The sequence below is a fragment of the Dromiciops gliroides genome, chromosome 3, assembly GCF_019393635.1.
Source record: "Dromiciops gliroides isolate mDroGli1 chromosome 3, mDroGli1.pri, whole genome shotgun sequence".
Lineage (NCBI taxonomy): Eukaryota > Metazoa > Chordata > Mammalia > Microbiotheria > Microbiotheriidae > Dromiciops > Dromiciops gliroides.
The window spans coordinates 512641116-512664275 of NC_057863.1; positions in this window are offsets into that span (position 1 = coordinate 512641116).

Sequence of the window (23160 nt, forward strand, 5' to 3'; positions counted from 1 at the left end):
CACATTGAAATCATCTTGGCTTGCCTTCCTGTTTGTTCAGAAAGAATGTGATGACTGATTGAGGCATGCCCTGGCCAGGACTGTACATGAGCCCTGGGCTCACAGAAAGAGAAACACTCAGAAATTCCCCATCTTCTAGAAAAATCCACACTGCTCTCCTTTTCTCCCCTTGCCCTTCTCCCCATCACTGCTCTGTTTCACCTTTTTCCAGATTATCCCCACTTGACTGCTCATGCCTCCATTCTGTATTCTTCAGCAATGAATGGACTCAATCTGTCCTGTATTCAAAGGATAATAGAAATTAGGGTTGGAAGAGACCATAGAGGTTATCTAGTTTAACCCTCATTTACAAATGGGGAAATTGAGGCTTACCCTAGGTCACAGAGTTATCAAGTAGCAGAGCTGGGACTTCAAACTTAAACTCTCACATTCCAAATCCCAACTATAACATAACGTAACGTAACATAACGTAATATAATGTAACGTAACATAACATAACATAACGTAACGTAACGTAACATAACATAATTCTACTATATCACACTGTTTCTATTTTGAGCTTGTCTGAATGTTGCTTCCTCCCCCTGCTCCCATTAAAAAAGAAAAAAAAAACCCTCTAGTAACAAATAAACATAGCTGAGCAATATAGATTCCCACATTGGTCATGTCCAAAAGTGTATGCTTCATTCTGCACATTAGCCTGCCTTCTCTCTGTCATGAGACAGACAGCAAGCAGTCTTCAGCATCCATCTTCTGGAGTCATGGTTGAGCATTTCACTGATCAGAGTCTTTCAGAATGAGTTTTTAAAAATTACAGTATTGATATTATAGTATGAATTGTTCTCCTGGTTCTGCTTACTTCCTTTAGCATTGGTTCATGCAAGTCTTACCAGGTTTCTCTGAAGCTATAGCTTTCTTAATTAGTATTCAGTAATATTTGTATGCCATAATTTGTGCAACCATTCCCTAGTGGATGGACACCCTTGAAAGTTGCTTTTTTAAGCATTAGCTTTTCATTATGCTGTCTCCATAACTAGGTCCCGAACAACATAGAGACAGGGGCAGCTGATTTCTTTTATCATTGGCCCAGAACATGTAGTATAGATTTCTGTCAAGACTGTGTGTTTGTTGAATTATTTCCCTGGTTCCAAATGCTACTCACCCTTCAAGTTAAAGTTCCATTTTCTTCATAAAGTCTTACTTGACTATTCATTCTATCCCATAATAATTTTCCCCTTCTTTGAAGCCCCCATTGTCTGGTAGTGCACACTTCAGCTATTAACCATATTCTGTCTTATCTAGTATTACTATTAACTTTCTTCATGAGTGTAAGCCTTGTTTCTCTCAATTAAACTGTAAGCTGCTTGAGGACAGGAACCATAGCTTAGAATCTTCTAAATGCTTCTTTCAATGTCTACCTTAAACACAGTAGGCATTTAAGATTATTGGTTTAGACCTAGGACAATCTCCTCATTTTTCCAGATGAGAAATTGAGGTCTCAAGATGTTTTGATTCGACCAAGATTTTACCAGTAATAAGTGGCCAAACCTGATCTTCTAATTCCAAATTCAGCACTCATAAGTATTTGTTCAATTCAAGTATTGGTATTTTTTTTCTCTCCAAGAAGATGTCCTCATCAAGTTTATGACTGAGTCCTTTTTATGATCCTCATGTTTACCTTTTGGAATTATTTATGTAAAATATATGTAGAATAAATGGAACAATAAGAAAGTTTGTCATAGTTTGGCCCTAGGGTAGCCCTTAATGTCTCTAAGATCCCTATATGGAGAAACCAGTGAATCTAATAGCAATAACAACTCACATTTAGATAATTTTTCGTGGTTTACAAAGTGCTTTCTATGTATTATCTCAGTTTGTCATCACAACAATCCTGTGAGGCAGGTAATATGAATATTATTATCTCCACTTTACAGATGAAGAAACAGAGGTTCAGTTAAATAACTTAGTTAAATAACTTAACCGAGGTTATAGAACTAAGAAGTAACAGAGGTAAGCCTCAAAGCCAGACCTATTCAAGCTAAAATCTACAGCTTTCCCCGCTATATAGCACTACTCTCCGAGATCAGTTTATTAGTCCAGACTGGGATCAAATACTAGGAATATTGATGAAATTAATTTATCTCTAGTGATGCCAATCCTAGCCAATCCAGGCTTTCTCAACCAGTGAGATTCTTGTCCATTTCTTTCTCCATATCTTTCATAGTGGATCTACCCGATGCATTAGAGGCCTTCTTCTTGGGTCTTGAACATTTTGTGGGTACCTGTCCATCATTTGGGCTGTTTTACTCCTTGTTCTCCTTGTTCCACTGCCTTTTCTGACCATGTATTGTTGCTGCCTTTTACAACACTCCATATGTACAAGTATAGCACCCCCTTTGGGATTACTTCTTTCAACCCCAACTAGCACTTGTAGTTTGAGTCACCAGGAGCTAGCTGACTATTTCTCCTTCATGGTCCCAGGAATAACTTTGAGGAATTAGATGGGAGTACTATTACTTTTTTTTTTTTTTGGTGAGGTAATTGGGGTTAAGTGACTTACCCAGGGTCACACAGCTGCTAAGTGTCAAGTGTCTGAGTCTGGATTTAAACTCAGGTCCTCCTGAATCCAGGGCTGGTGCTCTATACACTGCACCACCTAGCTGCCCCAGTACTGTTACTTTTGAGCTCATGCTGTTGTGCTCCATATGTATTATCAACTGGCTGTCCAGAGTTAATTAGTTTTTAGAAATGGGTATTCGTTCAGTAGTTAGTCATAAATCCATGGACCATAGTATGCCAACACAGTTCATGAAGTTTTCTTGGCAAAGATACCGGAGTGACTTGACACGTCCATATCCAGTGGATTAAGGCAAACAGAGGTTAAGTGACTTGCCTGGGTTCACACATCTCGTAAGTATCTGAGGCCAGATTTGAATTCATGAAGATGAGCATTCCTGACTCCAGGCCCTGTACTCTATCCATTGAGCCACCTAATTGCCCTCACCAGAGACTTGTTGTTCTTAAGGTTTAGGCATGTCTGATTCTCCATGACTCCATTTGGGGCTTTCTTGGCAAAGAGACTGGAGTGGCTTGTCATTTCCTTCTCCGGCTCATTTTACAGATAAGGAACTAAGACAAACAAGGTTAAGTGACTTGACCAGGGTCACACAGGTACTGAGTGTCTGAAGCCAGATTTGAACTCATGAAGAGTCTTCCTGATTCTAAGCCCAGTGTTCTATCCACTGTGTCACCTGGCTTCCTTTTCACCAGAGATAGTGGTATTTTATTATTTACAATCACATAACATCATCAGAACTAGCTTGACGTTAAAAGGTTGCCTTTTCCATCAAAGAGTAGCTTGTTTTAAGACATCTGGGTGGCATAATGGACAGAAAGGTCTGTGTAGTACTTCAAGAACTCACTGGTTACGTGACCCTGGTCAACTAATAGCCTATTTTAGCCTCCTTTTCCTCATCTGTAAAATGGGAATAAAAATAGTATCTCATTCAGAGGATTGCCATAAAGACTAAATGAGACAATATATGTAAGATGTTTTGCAAACCTTAATGCTCTACATAATGTTGCCTATTGTTAAATAATTTTAAATGCTCAATCCATCCTCTTCTCTTCATATTTAACGCTGGGTCTAGCTAAGTGTCCATTTGCAGTGCCTATTGCAGATATAGAAGCTAATATATTAACTTAGTGGGCTACTAATTTAATCTGGGTAATACATATTCTTCATCTACTTGATTTTTTCCTCTGTGGATAGTTATACCAATTTACATTGACTATTCATGTATGCACCGAGAAGCTTAATTGAGTTTGTTGCACAATATCCACAACTATCTTGATTTTAGATTTGAAGGGATTTCATGCATCTTGTTCAACTCCCAATTTTATACACGGAAGACGATGACACCCAGAGTAAAGTGATTTGCCCAAGTGCAGCAGGTCATAAGTGATGGAATCTGGTCATTTGGATAGGCCCGCTCTATCATCCCAAGAGAAATTCACAGGTCTTGAAGTATAATTGGAGGGAAATTGGGTCAAAACCCATGGGAAATACACTGCCTTTGGGGAAAAGAAGACATCACAGTATGAAGTCACTCTATTTCAAATTCTCCTTTTCAATGAAATTACTAAGACACACTCAGAGAGAACAGGGTGTGTTCTGAATTCCTGGGTGAATTACATGAGGCTAGAGGTCATCAAGAAGCATAACTCAAGGGTATACTGGAACCAGCCCAGTCCAGCACAGTGTTGGAAGTACAACCTCACCAGGCATAACATTTTCCTTCTATCAGCCTTCTTGTCCTCCATGGGGAAATTCAGAAGGATTCTATTCTCTGTACAAAATAAGGGAGCCTAAAGCCAAGATTTATTTCTTCTAGAAAAGCAACTCATGATGCCACCTACTGGGTTGTTTTTCAATTGTGTCCAACTCTTTGCTACCCCAGTTGGGGTTTTCTTGGCAAAGATACTAAGGTAGCTTGCCATTTCCTTCTCTAGCTCATTTTTGTTTGTTTGTTTGTTTTTTTGTGAGGTAATTGGGGTTAAGTGACTTGCCCAGGGTCACACAGCTAATAAGTGTTAAGTGTCTGAGGCCGGATTTGAACTCAGGTACTCCTGACTCCAGGGCCGGTGCTCTATCCACTGCGCCACCTAGCCACCCCCTCTAGCTCATTTTTACAGATGAGGAAACTGAGACAAACAGGGTTAAATAACTTGCACAGGGTCACACAGTTAATTAGTGCCTGAAGCCAGATTTGAACTCAGGAAGATGAATCTTCCTGATTCCAACCTCAGTCTATCCACTGTGCCACCTAGTTGCATACCTACCTACTAGTAGCAAAAACTGCCTGTTTTTGCTAAAAAGAAAGCTAGAGAACACAGGCAGATTCAACACCACCTACTGGGAACAGTGGAGATCTGCAGGCTGAATGACAGAGGAGGGCGGAGACTAGAATGTGGAATTAACATTACCTTCTGAGAGCTCTGAGAACTTCAAGCTGGTTGATGATAGAGGAGGCTACCTTCTGGGATCTGCAGAGAGCCACAGTTGACAACACAAGTAGTTATGAGAAACTGGGAGTATCCTATCTAGAGCATAATTAAGTGACTTGAGGCTATTCAGGTGTCTGGAGAAGGGGTGTTTTTTTGGTGGTGGTGGGGGGAGTGTGGTAGTATTTTTTATGACTTATGTTCTATTTGTTTTCTTTGACCTATAAAGAAACATTTTCTTCTTTTTGAGGCTATAAATTCTATTTGCAAGGGGAGCTGAGCAGTTAGTCAACTAGCATTTATTAATTTATTTCTTTGTTGTTTTTTTTTGTTGTTGTTGCTGTTTTGTTTTGGTGAGGCAATTGGGGTTAAGTGACTTGCCCAAGGTCACACAGCTAGTAAGTGTCAAGTGTCTGAGGCTGGATTTGAACTCAGGTCCTCCTGAATCCAGGGCCAGTGGTTTATCCCCTGTGCCACCTAGCTGCCCCCTCAACTAGCATTTATTAAGTATACTTCTAAATATTGAGAATATACATTCAAGCAAAAAGAAAGAGAATCCTTGCCCTCAAGGTACTTACATTCTACCCAGGGAAGACAACTTATAAAAAAAGAAGCTGAAAAGGGAGTGGGAGGGAATTAGTGATTGAACAGTGGATTAAGTTCCAAAATTTTCTGGACAAAAGTGCCAATTCCTCCAAATATACCCAGGTTCATCATATTATATACAAGTCTCCAATACGAAGGTTACATATGTGAAAGCACTTTAGAAAAGTAAGGTAAAGAAAAAAAAGAAAAGAAAAGTAAGGTATTATTACCGTTTTGGTATAGACCAAAGCCTTCCTTGTCCCACACACTCCCTGTGTCCATAATATTCTTCTCCCCATACCTCACATAAACCTTGGGTTATGTTTTATCATTACTTTTGCTATCCCCCTACTAGATTGTAAACTCCGTGAGGGCAGGGACTAAGTCTTACTTAAAATTTTTATCTCTTAGCATAGCACCCTTTGTTTATTAAGTGAATGAATCAACAAATGAACAAGTGAATGCATGACTGAGTGAGTCAATTAATTGGCATGGGCACTCATAGCTGGGCCAGGGAACAAAAGCAAGGAGACCAGGGTAAGAAGTTCATCCTGTACCTGGTATACAAAGAAGAACAAGGGAAGCAATCTGGGACAGAGCCAGGCAGACCCAGACAGCTTTTAGCAAATAAATATTCCTCAATAGTTATAATTATGTATAGCTTAAAATGTTACTTCCTGGCATTAGAGGGGGGTTGGGAAGGGAAGGGGAAGGAACTCTGGTAGTTCTATAAGAGAGGTGATGTCCCTTTAAATTTCAGTAGGCTTTCTGTATCCGGAGCTCAGTTCCATTTAATTCACTGCCTATTTACATCAGCCAAATGGAAAAGTCAGATTGGGACTATTTCCCTCCCTCCTCACCCCAGACTATGTATGGTGGCAGTTCCACTGAGCAATTCATTTTGTGAAGAAGAGAAACTCTTTCCTCGGCTGACACTAATTGGCTCTTGATCTGGCAGGCTCAGCTGGAACTTTATATGGCACTGAAGACTGAATTCCTTTTTCCTCCTAGGGGCCAGGGGTGGGAGGGTTGGGGAGGAGGAAGGTTCTCAAGGTCATGAGGCACCCACAGGTAGAGGCAGGAGGGAATTTGCTCTTTCTGACTGGTAAGATCCAGAAGCAGAACGGGTGGTGTGGTGGAAGAGAGCACTGGCTTTGGAATCCAGAGAGACCTGAGTTCAAATCCCAGTTCACTCACTAACCCTGTAACCCTATCTTGTAGCCTCAATGTTCTCATCTGTAAAATGATGAGACAAAGGAGTCTCTAAGGTCTCTTCTAGCTCTATTAAATCCTATGATCTCTAATCTGGGAAAGACACAGTGTACTTCCATATCCTGATTTTAAAAAGATTTATTTTATTATGAACTTAAGAAATAAAACAAACATTTCTATAACATAGTAGAATAGAAAAATGATTGTACATGAAACTGCAAGTCCGTTATGTACAACTTGCTATTCTTTTAAAATATATAATAAAGTTATCATGTAACTTTCTTTGTTTTTCTTCCTTCCCCTTTGCCCCCTTGCTACTATTAGGCATAAATATGTATATAAATATATACACATATGTAAAACTATTCTCTACATACTTATATTTATTAGTTCTTTCTCTGGATGCAGGTAGTGTTTTCCTCTTTTGAGCTTTGTAGTTAATCTGGGCATTTATAGAACTCAGATTGTGGTAGAGATCAAAAGTTTAACCTATTTCGGCATTGAAATGCTGACTATGCACAAAGAACCCTGGGAGAGGGTATTCTTCTTGTGTCTTAGGGAAGAGCACCCTTCTTGTGTCTTAGATCTCAGCACCCGATGTTAGACTTGGAAGGTACCTTAAGGGAGGATCATCATATCCAACTTCTGTTCAAGAGGCCACACAAGTTATATAGGCTGCCAGTATTATCTGAATTGGCTAATGGTACAGTCAGTTATAGTCTTCTTATTATATGTGATTTATTATCACAGTAGCCTTGTTATGAAGGAAGCAGCAAAGGATGGTCAAAAGTGCTCTCAATTTGGAGTCAGAGGACCCAGTTTCAAATTTTGGCTCTGTTGCTTCCTATCTGTGTGACCTTGGACAAGACACAAATTCTCTGAGCCTTAGTTTCTTGATCTGCAATATAAGAAGCTTGGATTTGACCTTTAAGGATTCTTCCAGCTCTGAATCTATTATCCTAGAGTCTATTTCAACATATTTAATTCAATTTATTTAACACCTACTCAGCAATTCTGATGAATACTTTATAGAAAAATAGCCCTGCTAGGGATAACTAGATCATGAGCCCTGCTTGAATTTTCTAGATAATTATTCACTATTTTAAAAAACTTCGTTATAGACAGCAGTCTCACCTTGCAGTTAATAGATGCCCATTCTCTTATTCAATGGGTGAAACAGCCTAGCTTAAAGAGAAAAACCACCCCTCTACCTAGCACAGCTTTGGATACTGTGGATTTGAGGATTTATTAACAATAATAAATAATAGCACTCTGCCTACTTTATCTCATTTGATTTGGAGTTAGAAGGGATCCTAGAGAGCGTATCATAATAGATTTAGAAATGGAAGGGATCTTAGAGGTGATCTAATCCAACCTTTTGTAGATGAGAAAATAGAGGTTCAGAGATCATAGAGTCCCAGGTCGATAGTTGGATGGGCCTTTGTTTTGTTTTTTGGGGTTTTTTTGGTGGGGCAATGAGGGTTAAGTGACTTGCCCAAGGTCACACAGCTAGTACATGTCAAGTGTCTGAGGTCAGATTTGAATTCAAGTTCTCCTGAATCCAGGGCTGGTGCTTTATCCACTACACCACCTAGCTGCCCCCAGATGGGCCTTTGAAGCCAACAAGTTTACCGCTTTCATTATAAAAATGAGAAAACTAAGATGAAATGACTCATCTAAGGTCACATGGGTAGTAAGTAAAATAATAAGTAGCAGAATTGGGATTTGAACTCAGGTTTACTGACTTGAACTGTAGGGCTCTTATCATTATATCAAACTACAAAGGGAAAAGCTTTAGGTCTGTTGCTCCCAAATTCACTAGGTTGTACCAAGAGCTGTGAGGCATGGAGCTGGGCATTTCAGTGACCTGATACCCTCATGCTGGCTACCACCAGAACAGAGAGTACACTAGACTCAAAGGAGAAAATGTCAGCTCTCCCAGGGCACCTGCCAATGCTCTCTTCTTGAGTTGCCCAAGAATCTTGGCTTATTTTAGTAATTAGAGGCCCTCAGGGCCTGGGGACTGAGTTTGCTGTCCATACTCTTCCTCTAGGACAGTTACCAGGGTAACAGTGCTTTGAGTCTCTGTCCCACTTGTGTTTCCTGGCAGGGATACAATACTGTGGGCACCCTGCCACCCTAACACAACCACTCTTGGTACTTTCAAGCAGAGACTGAATGACTACTTGTCAGGGGTCTCATAGAAGTACTTCCTAGTGGTATATGGATTTCATTATTTTGAATGTCTCTTCCTAATCTAAGATTTCTAGAATTCTGGGAGTTGTTTTCCTTATCCATCTGATTATAGTGTCCTGGAATTTCCAAGGGCATTTGACACTCTTAAGTCTCAGCTGCTCACATCAGTCATTGTGATTCCCCCATTCTGAAAGTCACCTTCACTGACTGCACCCAAAATGAATACATAGCAGAGGGAGGGAGGAGTCTGTATTGTGCCCTGATCAGACTCCATCTGGGGAATTGTGTTATGGGTGCCACATTTTAAGAAGGATATGGACGCATTGAGGAATATCCAGAGAATGGTGATCCATCAGATGGTGAAGGACCTCAAGTCCATGCTTTATGATAATCAGTTGAAGGAACTGTGATTTCATGACTTGGAGACTTTGCATAGGAGAGAATAGCTGGCTCCAGATAGCTGAGGGCAGCTCGATTGTGCAGTGGATAGAATTCTGGACTTGGAATCAGAAAAGCCTAAATTTGAATTCCATCTCAGACCCTGACTACCTGTGTGTGACCTTGGATAGGTCACTGAACTCTTTCCAGTTTCCTCATCTCACAGAGCTGTTGTGAGAAACCAATGAGATAACATAGGTAAAATACATTTGGAAACCGTAAAGTGGTATATCAATGTTAGCTATTATTACTAATAATTACTAATATTACACAGAAGAGAGGTTAGATTTCTATTTAAAAATTAGGAAATTAGGAAAAATGATTGGAAGACATGAGTGGGCACATTTAGGTTGGATAGGAGGAAGGATTTCCTGACAATGAGAGCTATCCAAAAGTGGGATTGGCTTCCTAGGGATTGGGGTGGTGGGTGGGTAATGGGACCCCCTAACTGAAGTTCTTCAAGTAAAGGCAAGGTGAACACTTTTTACTTTTATTTTTATTTGCGTGTGTGCGCACATGCGCACACAGGGCAATGAGGGTTAAGTGACTTGGCCAGCATCACACAGCTAGTAAGTGTTAAGTGTCTGAGGTCAGATTTGAACTCAGGTCCTCCTGAATCCAGGGCCGGTGCTTTTTCCACTGTGCCACCTAGCTGCCCTTTTTTTTTTTTTTTTGTATTTTCAATGACATTTTTTTACTCTTTCCAATCCATCATGAATTTGGTTAATGCTGCATTAGAAACACTACTAACTTTATAATTTATTTTGTATCTAATTACTTACTAAAATCTAGTAACCTAAAACAATTTCTTCCTTGATTCTATGGGCCTCCGTATTCATTTGTATTGTCTGCAAATAGGAGTGACTTTCTCAACCTAGATGAAAACTTTTGAGTTGTGTTGTAGAAGGGATTTCTGTTCAGGTATGGAATTGGTTAGCTGGCCTCAGAGGTCCTTTATAGCTTTTATAGTTCATGATTCCAGGGATACACACATAGATGATGAAGTTGATGCACACATTGTCAGAGCTAGCTCAGTATTTGGGAGGCTCCAAATGAAAAATGTGGGAGAGAAGAGGTATTAGTCTTCCTACCAAACTGAAGGTCTACAGAGTAGTGCTGACCTCATTGTTGTATGCCTTCACAGGCATACTCGAACAGTCTACCAGCCCCATGCCAGGAACTGAATCTCTTCATTTGAATTGTCTTAAGAGATTGTGAAGATCACCTGGCAAGATAAGGTATCAAACACTGAGGTCCTTTCTTGAGCTGAACTGCCAAGCATTCAAACTCTACTGCATAGAGTGAAACTTCAAAAGGCTGGTCACGTTGTTTGAATGCCAAATGTATGTTTGCCTAAAAGATTGTTATATGGAGAACTCACACAATGCAGGCACTCAAATGGAGGTCAAAAGAAGCAGTACAAGAACACTCTCAAGGTATCTCTGAAGAACTTTGGAATGGATTGTGAGACATGGGAGACACTGGCACAGAACCCCTAGGCATGGTGTGCCCATATTAAAGGAGCTGTGCTCTATGAGTAAAGCAGCACTGCAGTAGCTCAAAGGAAGCATGAGACGTGCAAATTTAGAACCATCTCCACTCCAAATGTTCATATGGACTACTTGTATTCAACCTGTGGTGGAGCCTTCTGGGGTCATAGTCGTCTGATCAGCCACAGTAGGACACATTGTACATTGATTGCAACATAGTGAGGCCATTTTGATCCTCTTTGAGAACAAAGGACAACAACCAACCAGTTTATGATTCTGTGACTCTCTTGACTTGTTCAGGGGGTGGGGGGTGTTGGGGAGTAAAGGGATAGAGAGATTTGCTCCAGGGTGGGGTTTTTCCTCCTTCTTGGTTACCCTGTTTCATTATAACAATTTATATCAAAATCATATCAAAATAATTTCTCACACTCCTCAATATTTTCTCTTAAATAATAAATAAATATAAGAAAGAATAATGTCAAGAAATAAATTATAACAAGAAAAACGAGCTGTTATTCAAGACAGGAGAGTACTTATGGAGTTAAAATCACAATATCTAATAAATGGGCAGAGATGTTCCGAAGAGCTTTTCTGCTCTTCTTGCTACATAACAATGCTACAGTATTGAGAGGCAGCATAGCATAGCAGCGTAGCATAGGACAGTTTCTGAGTCAGGAAGATGTAAGTTTAAGTCTTGTCTCTGGCATAGACTAGCTGTGGGACTATGGACAAGTCACAGATTCGCAGAGTCCCAGGCTACTCTCAAAGATATAAGTCAGAAACAGCTGCTCAGATGGCATTGTGATATAGTGGCTAGTATTAATATTAATAATAATGGCTGGTATTAATATAGTGCTTTAGTGTTGGCAAAGCACTTTACAAATATTATCACATCTGATCCCCACAAAACCCCTGCAAGGTAGGTACTATTATTACCCCCATTTTACAGATGAGAAAACTTCAGTAGATGGGTTAAATGACTTGCTCAAGGTCATACAGCTAGTAAATATCTGACACTAGATTTGAACTCAGGTGTTCCAGACTCGGGGTCCAGTGCTTTATTTGCTACATGAACTATCTACCTCCAGAATGTTGGATTTTCCTATTAGATTTATAGTCATGGGTTCTGAGTTCAAATACTGGCTCTGCCATTTACTACTTCATATGACTTTGGATAGATTATTTTATTCTCTGGGTCTTACTGTCCTCATCTGTAAAATGTGAGGGTTGAACTAACTGACCCTATGAGATCCCTTCTAGATCTACAGTGGTAGGGAACTTTCCATATCAGGAATTCCTTACTTAGATGAAATCACAAGTTTGGACCAAAGAGTACCTTACTGTTTTTTTTGTTTTGTTTTGTTTTGTTTTTTGCGGGGCAATGGGGGTTAAGTGACTTGCCCAGGGTCACACAGCTAGTAAGTGTTAAGTGTCTGAGGCTGGATTTGAACTCAGGTACTCCTGAATCCAGGGCCAGCGCTTTAACCACTGCGCCATTTAGCTGCCCCCACTTTACTGTTAAAAAAAGTATATTCGTCATCTCATTTAATTCCCTTCATAACACTGCAAGACAAGGACTACAAGTATTATTACATCCATTTTTTACAATTTTCTCCAGGCTCCTTTTTTCTTGCTTTCACGGACAGAGCATGTAACACTTGCCCACATCCAGGTGACAGTCAGGTTTGGAGAGGAAAAAGTCAACCATCTAAAAGGCACAATTTGTGAGACTGGGCTCTCTGAGAGATTGAAGAGACTTTAGAGATCATCTCATTGAACAGGCTCATTTTACAGATGAGGAAACAGATTCAGAGTAGGTAGGTGGCATGTACAATATCAACAGCTGATAACTGTCAGAGTTAGGACTAAAACTCAGGTCTCTTGATTCCAAGTCCCGTTCTTATGCAATTTTTTCTTCCCTATTCAGCTTGACTTTTGTTCTTCCTATGACTTCTTTGTGGAGCCCATTTAACTTCCTCTCTGAAACTTCTGGACCTCAGTGGGTACATGGGACAGGACAGGAACAACCTTCACTAAGTACTCTGGGCAAATTTCTGTGTATGAATTTTGATGATGTTGTTTAAAGTCACTGGTTTGGGGGTGGATTACAATTCAGATGGAAATCATTGCCATCATACTACCACCACCTTTGTGTCTTAGAGAATGTTGCATGTAGGCATTTAATGAACACTTGTTGAATGAATGGTACTACAGAGCACTGTGAAAAAAATAGCTCATACTTTTATTGTTCAGTTGTTTCAGTTGTGTCTGACTCTCCATGACCCCATTTGGGGTTTTCTTGGCAAAGATACTGGAGTGGTTTGCCATTTCCTTCTCCAGCTCATTTTACACATGAGAAAACTGAGGTAAGTGGTTAAATGACATGCCCAAGGTCACACAGTTAGGTATCTGAGGCCATATTTGAACTCATGAAGATGAATCTTCCTGATTCCAAGCCCAGTGCTCTAACCACTGCACCACTTAGCTGCCCAGGTCATATTTTATAGCACTTTATAGCTTACACAGTTTTCATTTAGGTTCCCTCATATACTCTGGTAGGTATGTAGTACAAATATTATTCCCATTTTTCATAAGAAGAAAATGAGGCTCAAAGAGGTTGGATGTTTTTTACCCTAGGTATGAATGAGTTGTATAACTTCATTTGGATAATGAGTAATCTCTTGGTAGGAAAGAGGAGTGTCATGAAAATCTAGAGAAAAGTATCAAGGAGAGGAGACAGTAGAGAAGTCAAGAAAGATGAGGACTGAGAAAGACCACTGGATTTGACAATTAAGAGATCACTGATCAATATGAAGAGCATTATCTATCCACTGTACCACCTAGCTGCCAAGAAGTAGCCACTAAATCAAGAGAGATTAAAGATTAGGAAGAGAGAGGGTCATGACAGAGGGGGTAATCTGGAGAAGATGGCATGGAATGGCATCATTTGTGCTTGTGGAGGGGTTTATTTTGGGAAGGAGAAGGACCACCTTATTCATGTGAGAAAAGGGTGAAAGGTGGAAATGGTGGGGGAGGGAAGACATTTATCTGTATAATGTCATATGAGGAGAAGGGGAGACAAGGATTCAAGTATTTTGGTGAAATGTGAAGTAAGAGTCTCAGTTAAGAGGGTTGTGGGGAGGAAAGGGAACCATGGGAGATTGGTCATGACTTACCCATGCCTTTACGGTCCCCATAAATCCTCTGTTGGGTGTTCAACTAAAATTCTACCATTATTTCTTTGTATTTCATAACATTACAAGAACAACAATGTAGCATTAGCAAGATGTAGTGGATACAGCTCTGGATTTGTTTTCAGAAGGGCTGAGTTCAAATCCTGATTCAGATAACAGCTATGTGGCCTTTACAAGTCACAACTTTCCTTAGCTTGCTTTTCTTATCTTTAAATGGGAATAATAATAGTGCCTATCTTGAATGATTGTTGTAAGGATCAAATGAGATAATATGTGTAAAGAGTTTCGTAAACCTTAAAGGGATACAGACTGGACCTGCAATATCATTGGTTTAGGGAGCTGCTGGCCAGGTACTTCCTCTACCATAGCAGGATAGTACTTTACCTGAAATTTATAATCTTGCAGCATTTACTAAGACACTGGGAGGTGTCCTTAACTGGTCAGGATCACATTGTGAGTATCTGAAGCAAGAAAAGGACCCAGGTGTTCCTGGCTCCAAGACAGGCTATCTACAAACTACTTGACATTATCTCGTCAAATCTTAGAGCACTATACAAATGGGGTGTATGGGGTGTTCAGGGAGGACTAGCACCTCCGGTGTGAGGGCTGCTCCTCCACCTTTGGTGTCCACCTGCCACCCAACTCTCACCTGTGGCTCCAACAAGCAGAGGCCACACCCTGGCAAGAACCATCTGGGCAGATGGTAACTGATTGGCTTCAAGGTTGAGGGTAACTGATGGGCCTCAAATCCTGTCAGTGAATTAGGGGGCTGTTTACCTCAATCATGTGAAGACATCCTCTGCGGAATAGGAAGATACAAACGTTTTGTTCCAGTGGCCATGAAGGTGACAAAAGTAGGCTTTGTGGAGCGCTTAAGAGCTCTGTTAGAGATGCCCAAGACACTAAGGTCATCCACTGCATCCTGAGCCATCCCCAGTCATCTTCACTTTTGTCTTGGCACTAGACTACAATGACTCTAGAAGGGAAACTGAGGATGATGATTTCAGGAAACTGCCTCACTTAAATCCAATTTATTCCTGAATAAAAAAGACATTTAAAAAACACTATAGTATCCCTCACCCCATCCACATGCCAGTTTCAGTTAAACTGATGCATGGTATCTTTCACACAACTTCTGGTACACAATTCATTTTTGGTAGTAGGCTTCAACCATCATTTGTCTCTCCATTCTCCTTTGGGTGACCTTCATTTTTAATTCTTTGAGGATTGTAGTATTTCATGATTTGTAGCTATGTAACATTGGTGGAAAAATATTAATGTTACAAAGCTGAATTTGCATTTCAGTAAGAAATTTGGGGTCAGTGAAAATGCACACAGTTTCTCAAAAGAAAAGCAACCCATTTTCTTCCTCTTACTTAATTTTGGACCCAGCCAGAAAATACTTGATGCCCTTGCCAAGAGGAGACATATGGCAAGACTAGGTTAGAATATCAAATTATTTGCAAAATTTCATTTAGGAGGATGGTGGAAGGCCATGAGCAGTATCATCTTAGCATGATATAGTGGATAAAGTTCAAGACTTGGAATCAGCAACACCTGGATTCAAATGTCTGTGATGCTTGTTAACTGTGTGAGTGGGAAAGTCTCATAATGTTTCTGAGCCTTAGTTTCTTCATCTATAAAGTAGAGTGGTGATACCTTATTGTACTTGCATCCCAGATATATTGTAAGGCTCAAAGGTGATAATATATGCAAAGTGCCTTTCAAACTTAAAAAGTATCATGTAAATCAGTTATTATCCTAAATCAGGAAGAAGTCATGGACAGAAAACTAATTTGCAGAAATCTTGGCATGAGACATAATTGAATCAGATCATTCCAAGAGCAGTTGAGGATGAAATTGGAAAACAACAAATGTATGAAAAGTGGAAAAGATCTGTCAACATTTCTATAACGAAAATTATTTTTTTCATCAATGACAGCAGAGTCTCCATTTTAGGATTCTAACATAATAGTCTTTCATATCCTTCTTGGAGAAGTTGAAATGTGCATCAGTAGAAATAATACTAAAGGGGCAGCTAGGTGGCACAGTGGATAGAGCACCAGCCCTGGATTCGGGAGAACCTGAGTTCAAATCCGGCCTCAGACACTTAACACTTACTAGCTGTGTGACCCTGGGCAAGTCACTTAACCCCAATTGCCTCACCAAAAAAGAAAGAAAGAAAGAAAGAATACTAAAGGTGAGGTGGTCTGACTGTACCCAGACAATAGATTCAGAAATGGCTTCCACATCATTAATCAGTCGTTTCTTGTCTGTTAAGATACAATCAACTTCCTTTTATTCAGTGTACACCGTTATAATATATATTAAAAGAGATACATATTGTACATGTACATATGTATATCTATCTTTCTGTCTATCTATCACTGTTAACTCCTCTTTAGAGTTTTGTGTTCCTTTGAGCTACAAAGGAGAGAAGAGAGAGGAAAATGAAATTGGATGAGTGCTATGAAGTGCTGGGGCCTGCTTGAACCAGCTAGTGAGAGCCTGATGGTTAAATTGTCACTGTGAGCATTTACACCTTGGAAATCAGCGAAGGCTACAAATCAGTGCTTGTTTTTTTGTTTTGTTGATGTCTAAACTTTTAAAAAGAGAAGAAAATGTTTATAATGTAGATTAAATTTAAAAGTATGTCATGCCTCTCCAAAAAGCGAGCTGTTAAACATTTACTAGCATATGACTGAATGAGTGATCAAAAGCTGATAAAGACACATACAAGGTTATCTGGTTTTGCTGACTCTGGCCATATTGCTGACTTTTACCAGATGGACTAGTCTCTTTGAAAAAGTCCTTGGCAGAATGTCATCTATATAGCTCTGTGTATGTGTATATATACCCATGCGTTTGTATGCATGTATGTACATACACACACAAAATAATGTATATAATATATGTATATATGCATACACATGCACATGTGTAAACATATATGTGTAAGTATATATGTATTTATATGTATTCTCTCTCTATATATATGTATATATTGTGTCTAAATACAAAAATAGAATCCTATCAAGTGTATATATGATTCTATGACTAAGCTGATGACCAGTCTGTGAATTATTCTACCATAATGAAGGTATGCTCTCTCTGTCTCTGTGTCTCTTTCTGTTTCTCTCTTTGTCTCTCCCCCCCTCCATATACTTATGTTTTATATTTATGAAAGGTGCCTTAGAAGTCATCTTTCCAGCCCATCAGTTGGAATGTCATGGGCAAAAGGCACCCTGAAGCCTAGCTGATTTCCTGGGAGGCTGAAGGATTTCCCTGTTTGTAGGGCGCCTATAGTCCTTTCTTCAGTAATCATATTACTGGGGGCAGATCTATTTTGGAAACGTGGTCCTAGAGAGGGCTTTCTGAAGTCATCCCATCCACACTCCTGTTATGATTTCTTTTCCAGCATCAGGACAGACACAATGAAGCTTTCTTCAGTAGGCCAGTCTCAAGTTTCATCTGTGAAGTTGGGAATCTCTTTTGAATAGATGACCCAAATCCTTTCATTTTTTTTTTCAATGAAAACTTATTTCTCTTGATTTGCAGAGAGGAGCATGACATAGCTACCAGTAGACCAGCAGTTAGCTCCTCATGCTGTTCTATTTGACCTCCCCTATGTACATAATCATATTCTAGCTTGTATTGATGGAAAGAAAATTGGACTTGGTCTCAAAGTTCTAGTACCAACCCAGACATTTCCTAGCTATGTGACTTGGGCAAATTAATACCTTTCTAAGACTAAGTTTCCTCATACATGTCAAAATATGTCAGAGAAAGTCTGTGAATTCAATTATTCTTTCACCTTCCTTGTATTATTAAGTCTTTAATAAGTATTTGCTTATGTAAATTTCTTTTTACTTCCTTCTCCCATCCTAAACTTTAAAAAATTAAAATTAGAAAAAAATGTATTTGTTGAACTGAACTGACTTGACCTGAGCAATCTACACTTTCCCAGAGAAGAGATGGGGTGGGTGGGTGGCATAGTCAGCTAGCTCCAAAGCTCTTACCTCTATCCTATCTCTATAGGATAGTTGAAAATTTATTGCCCAATCACTGCCTCTGGGAACATCCCGAGAAGTCCCGCTGAAAGAAATTCTGCCCAGTAGCTTGGCATCATAAGGACTTGGCTGGCTTACTGGGTGGAGCTAGTTTGGCTTTGAATCCTCATGTTAAAAATAAATGCAGTTTATTGCTCTGTCCTAGTTCTTAACTCATTAACATCCTCACTGCTGTCTTCCTTCTCTCTCCTCTCTCAACCCCTCTCCCTTTGAATAAAATTCTTCATTTTCTTTCCCCAAGTTTCCTTTTGTTGCTTTGTTTGGATACCCACCTTAAGAATATCAATCAAGTTCCTGGAATCTCTTGAAAACTTCATTCAAAAGTCTATTAAAGGGAAATCAACAATAGCTAGTGTTATAAACCAGAATCCTACTGCATTCATTCAATTCATTCATTTGTTCATTCATTCAGTTAATTAGCATTTATTAAATACTTGTTATATTCCTGAAATTATGCTCCCACTAGGGATACAAAGTATTGCTGAACAAAGGTGTAGAAATACAACCCTTCTGACTAGATCCACCACAAATTTATGTTCCAAAACCTTAACTGGTGCCAGGCAATCCTACTATAACTCCCTTATGAACTTACTGTCCCACTTTCTACAGTGGCTCTTCCAAACCTTTGCATCCCTCCTCAAACTTCCCATGTCTTCCCTTCCTCCAATTTCTCAGTTGCCTTCTATGTTACAGAAAAAATGGCAGTCAATCACCATGAAATCCCTCTTTTTTCCCAATCTTACTGTTTTATTTTTTCTAGTTGCATGTAAAGATCATTTCCAACATTTGTTTTTCTTTTTCCTTTTTTTTTTGGTGAGGCAGTGAGGGCTAAGTGACTTGCCCAGGGTCACACAACTAGTAAGTGTCTAGTGTCTGAGGCCAAATTTGAACTCAGGTCCTTCTGAATCCAGGGCAGGTGCTTTATCCACTGCATCACCTAGCTGCCTCCCCAACATTTGTTTTTATAAGATTTTGAGCTCTAAATTTTTCTTCCTCCCTTCCCTTCCCCAAGAAAGAGAGCAATATGATATAGAATACATATGTACAATAACATTAAATATATTTCCACATTAGTTATGTTGTGAAAGAAGAATCAGAACAAAAGGGAAAAACCTCAGAAAAGAAAAAAACAACAAAAAAGTAGAAATAGTATATACTTCAATCTGCATTCAGATTCTACAGTTCTTTTTTTTTCTAGATGTGAAGAGCATTTTCGATCATGTCTTTTGAAATTGTCTTGGATCATTGTATTGCTAAGAAGAGCTAAGTCCATCACAGTTGATCATCGCACAGTGTTACTCTTACTGTATACAATGTTCTCCTGGTTCTGCTCACTTCACTCAGCATCAGTCCACTTAAGTCTTTCCAGGTTTTTCTGAAATCTGCCTGATCATCATTTCTTATAGTACAATAGTATTCCATTACATTCATATAGTACAACTTGTTTGGCCATTCCCCAAATGATGGGCATCCCCTCAATTTCCAATTCTTTGCCACCAAAAAGAGAGCAGCTATAAATATTTTCGTACGTGTGGGTCTTTTCCCCTTGTTTATGATCTCTTTGGGATATAGACCTAGTAGTGGTATTACTGGGTCAAAGGGTATACACAGCCCCATAGCCCTTTGGGCATAGGTCCAAATTGCTCTCCAGAATGTTTGGATCAGTCACGAACTCCCTCTTAACCCTTTTTCCTCATCTCCTATCACTCAGGTGCCTTCTGCTACCCTTTCCTCATTCACTCCTGTCTCACGTGATGAAATGGCCTTATTTCTTATCAAGGCTACTTGTTCAAGTGATCCCATTCCATCCCATCTCCTCCACCAGATTGCTTCCTCTATCATCCCTACTCTTGTATGTTCAATCCCTCTCTCTTGGTTCCATTCCTACAAACATGCCCACGTCTCTCTTATCCCGAAAAATCCCTCACTTGGTCTTTGCATCCCTGCTAACTATTGTTCTATATCTCTTCTGCCCTTTGGAGTCAAAGTTCTCAAAAAGGCCATATACAATAGGTGCCTCCACTTTCTCTCTAACTCTCTTCTTAACTCCTTACATCCGGACTTCCACATTTATCATTCCCCTGAAACTGTTCTCTCCAAAGTTAATAATGATTTCCTAGTTGCCAAATCCAATAACCTTTTCGCCATCCTCATTCACCTTTACCTTTCTGCAACCTTTGACACTTGATCAGTCCCTTCTCCTTGATACTGTCTTGTCTCTAGGTTTTCTGGACACCAGTCTCTCCTGGTTGTCCTTGAACCTACCTATCTGACACTCCTCTGTCTCTTTTGCTGGATCCTCTCCTAGATTACTCTCTCCTTGAGGGTTCTGTCCTCGGCTGTCTTATCTTTTCCCTTTATACTACTTCACTTGGGGATTTCATCAGCTCTCATGTATTTAATTAACATCTTTATGCTAATGATTCTCAAATCTACCTAATCTGCCCCTAAACTCTCTGCTGACCTCAAATTTCATATTTCCACCCATCTTTCAGGCATCTTGAACTGGATGTCACTAGACACTTTAAACTCAATGTGTACAAAACAGAACTCATTTTCTTTCCCCTTAAACCCTTCCCACCTCCTACCCTCCTAGTCCCTCAGGCTTGAAACCTAGGGATCATCTGGGATTTCTTACTGCCTCTCACCCTTCCCTCCATATCCAATCTATTGCCAAAGCCTTGGATTTTACCTTTGCAATACCTCTATTACATGTCCCCTTCTCTCCTCTGACACTGCCACCACTCTAGTGCAGGTCCTCAACATTTCATGTCTATAATGTTGCAGTAGGTCTGTGTACCTCAAGTTCCTTCTCCCCCCTCCCCATCCATTCTCCATTCAGCCACAAAAATGAATTTCCTAAAGCACAGGTCTGATCATGTTGTTTCTCTCCTGGATAAACTCCAGTGGTTTCCTATTGCCTCTAGTTTGTTGTTGTTCAGTTATGTCTGACTTTTCATGACCCCATTGGCCATACTATCCATGGGGTTTTCTTGGCAAAGATATTGGAATATTTTGCAATTTCTTTCTCTAGTGGATTCAAGCAAAAAGAAGTTAAGTGACTCGCCCAGAATCACACAGCTAGTTAAGTGTCTGAGACTGGATTTGAACTCAGGTCTTCCTGACTCCAGACTCAGCACTCTATCCACTGCACTGCCCCTAAGATTAAATACAAAATGCTCTATTTGGCATTCAAAGCCCTTCATAACCTAATCCCCTCCTGCCTTTCCAGGCTTCTTACACCTTACTTTCTGATGCTACTCTTTGATCCAGTGATACTGACCTCCTGACTGTTAGATGAACAAGACATTCCATTTCTCAACTTTGGCTATCCCCTATGCCTTGAGTGCTCTCCCTCTTTCACTCTACCTACTGACTTCCCTGGCTTCTTTTAAGTCCCGATAAATATCTCACCCTCAACAGGAAGCCTTCCCATCACCTCTTAATTCCAGTGCTTTCTCTTTGTATAATATTAGTTTGCATGTTGTCTCCCTCATTAGATTGTAAGCTCCTTGAGAGCAGGGACTGTCTTTTGCTTCTTTTTGTATCCCCGGAGCTTAGCACAGTGCCTGGAACAAAGTAGGTGCTTAATAAATGTTTATTAAACATTTCTGAAATGTTAAAAACATAGACAACAAAACAATCTCTTTTGTCAAGGATCTAAATTTCTTTAACTTTGTCAGTCCATTTTGTCCATTCTACTGGGGCTTGGGAGCATAATGGAGGTGGAGGAACAATAGGCACACAGAACAATAAAGACAAAATATACACAAAATAAACTTAAAAGCTGCGTGGGGGAGTAGAGTCCTAACGATTGCAGGTAGGGTGCTATGATTTCATATTGTCCTCCCTCTTTTGAGAAGCTTGCCATCCTTTCTTTAACATAGTTCCTTGCCTCTCCTGTTTTATTAAATACAATTGATCACTTTGGTAAGGTGCAGAAAGAGGAGACAAAACAATGCCTTTGCCTCCTTTAATAGGAATCCTGTAAGCCTTGAGCTCAGAAGACCATTGAACTTGGCAACTAGCTCAATGTTACTGCTCCTTTTGAACATGGTGATGTGTGTGTGTGTGTGAGTGTGTGAGTGTGTGAGTGTGTGAGTGTGTGTGTGTGTGTGTGTGTGTGTGTGTGTGTGTGTGTGTGTGTGTGTTTTCTTCCTCCCAGGGAGGCTGTCTACCTCCTGGGAGCTTAAATAACTGTTTTCCTTCCCTACTGCACTTCAGACAATCTGATTTTCGAAGGATAATGACATGACTTAGGAAAATAAATGCTTGGCTTCTATCCTCCCATGCAAAAGAAGCTGATTGGTGCTTTCCAGTCTTCTGCAGTACCTTGAAAACAGTCAAATTCCATTGATTTACCTGGAGAAGCCTATGCATGTCTGGGCAACGGCCGCATTGTTTGGATGGAATCATCACTGGATGAAGCCACATTAGCTCAGCCAGGGAGCACTCTTTGCTCTTTTTTAAACTCGATGGCACTGAGAATGAAGTCACTTCTCTTCCCTTTAAAACCAACGGCTTTGCCCTAAGGTTTCCTGTTATTATTATTTTCAACCAGCTGCTCCTTGTGGAAGGTCTCCCCAGGTAAGGAAGTCCTTGCTCCGTTGTTTTAAGGGTGGCTTTGGGTGATTTCCCTGGTGAGAAGGGGGCCAGGCCATGGAGGGCCCAGGGACTCATGGTTGTACAAGGGGAGGCAGCCGGGCCAGCTAGAGGTAGCATGGGGGCCTAGGTCTGGACCCGGGTGAGGATCTCAGCTCTGCCTTCCGTGAGACCCAGGCCCAATCAACCTCTCTATCTTTAGCTTCCTCAACTGTAAAGTGAAGCAGCGTTGAACTAGGTGACCTCTCAGGTCTATTCCCACTCTAAACAGATTGTATTCTCAGAAGATCCTAGGTCTGGGGGGGGGGCGCTGAGAAACAGAAATAGCATCCTTGCCTCAGAAAGCTGGTTCTGAGGTCTTGGGGTCTG